Genomic DNA, 1,989 nt, shown 5'->3' with positions numbered 1-1,989 from the left:
CACAGCAGCTTCAGTGCAAGTTCCATCCCCCACCCCAGAGCTGATCCACATGGCGCCTCAGACCTCTCCTGGCCCTCCCATGGATCCCCTCAGCAGTGTACTTCGTTGATCTGCCTGTTCTGTTCCTCACTCTGTCTCTGATGAAGCCTCTCAACGCTCCTGCACCTCTGGCCTGTACCCCAGTTCTGTATGCATAATTAAATAAATCTTTTTTTTTAAATGCCACAAAACGAATATATTGAGTTACACTGTAAACTCTATGGATACCATTTGGATTACCATGAGAAAAGACAGAAGGTTGAGAGGCTCATGAATGTTCAAAGAAGGCAAAAAAGATGATCTGCCTGAAAGCTAAGCCCTACGATAAACAGCACCATGCTGAGAAAATACAAATGAAAAAGACGTGATACTATTTATTTGTTAGTAACAAGTTGACATCTGTTGAATAAGTTATTAAGAATGATAACCTTAAATCTCTTTTCCTTCTTATTAGTATCAAGATGCATGAAAAGAGAAACACCAAGCAAAAGAATGATGACAAGACACCACAAGGCGCAGTACCTGCATATCTGCTGGACAGAGAAGAGCAGTCCCGTGCTAAAGTACTTTCCAATATGATTAAGCAAAAATAAATGAGAAAGCAGGAAAGTGGGAGGTCCCACTTCCAAAATTTCATGCACAGGGAGAAACAGAAGTATTAAAGGCTATTCGAACAGGAAAGAGAAAGAAGAAAGCATGGAAGAGGATGGTCACAAAAGTCTGCTTGGTTGGAGATGGCTTTACAAGAAAACCACCTAAATATGAAACATTCATTGGACCAATGGGTTTACGTTTCAAAAGGCCCGTGTAATACATCCTGAACTGAAAGCCACCTTTCTCGTCTGCCAATACTTGATGTAAAAAAGAATCCCTCATCTCCACTCTATATGACTGGGTGTTATCACCAAAGGTACTGTCATCGAAGTTAATGTGAGTGAATTGGGCTTTGTGACACAAGGAGGCAAAGTTATTTGGGGAAAATATGCCCAGGTTACCAACAATCCCGAAAATGATGAATGTGTAAATGCAGTCTTACTGGTTTGACAGCAGTTTCATACAAGTGACCCCATGGAACTATGGAAGACCACGTAGTAATCAGGAAGAACACCATGCTGTGTTTCTGAATGGCATCAAATAGCCTTCCGTGCCTGCCATCATCAAAGAACTATTCTATTCTATGCGAAAATAATTTAAATGGCCCAGCTTTGTGAAAAAAAAAAAAATTTTTTTTTAAAGATTTATTTATTTGTGCATACAGAACTGGGGTACAGGCCAGAGGCTCAGGGGCGGCGAGAGGCTTCAGCAGAGACAGAGTGGGGAGCAGAACAGGCAGATCGACGAAGTACACTGCTGAGGGGAGCAGCGGGCGGGTCAGGAGAGGCCTGCCACGCCATGTGGTCACCTCCGGGGCAGGTGGGGATTGAACTCATGTGGAAGTGGCTTTAGCTTCTTAGTGCTGTGCTTTAACCCGCTGCGCCACCAAGGAGGACCTTTTTTTTTTTTTTTTTTGCATGCATGGTTACTCTTAGCAAACGAGCTTGTAGAACTCTTCAACGAATGTTGATGGAGCGCCTCCCATAGGGGAGCGGCAGCACTGTGCTTGACTTCTGGGACTCTGCGATGCATAAGACAGGTTCATATCTGCTCTCATGAGAAAAAACAAAACACCCTTTTTTCCCAAATGTGGAAGACTGAGTTTGCTAGGCACCTCTGCCCTATTTCATATTTTGTGAGTATACATCTGATTCTCATCTTATTTCTTCTATTAGATTGCCAACCTCTTTCCGGCACAGATCATTTCATTTTGGAGACTTCAGAGGCCTTTGCTATGCTCTTCCAACACTTGGCACCTAGATCACTTGTTGCCCTTATTCTGTGGTTGTGGTGCTGATGGGGGCCAGTGCTTACTGAATGCCATGCCATGCATTCATGACTTTGTTCACCCAAACA

General features: G+C 43.4%; 1 pseudogene; it reads left to right on the top strand.

Moving 5' to 3' along the window:
• The first annotated feature begins 219 nt into the window (after positions 1–219).
• On the top strand, positions 220–1,118 carry LOC101633316 (annotated as a pseudogene).
• The last annotated feature ends 871 nt before the right edge of the window (positions 1,119–1,989 follow it).

This window comes from Condylura cristata, unplaced genomic scaffold (genome assembly GCF_000260355.1).
Source record: "Condylura cristata isolate star-nosed mole 26May11 unplaced genomic scaffold, ConCri1.0 scaffold00007, whole genome shotgun sequence".
In the NCBI taxonomy this organism is placed as follows: domain Eukaryota; kingdom Metazoa; phylum Chordata; class Mammalia; order Eulipotyphla; family Talpidae; genus Condylura; species Condylura cristata.
This window is presented reverse-complemented; position numbering and strand designations above follow the sequence as displayed.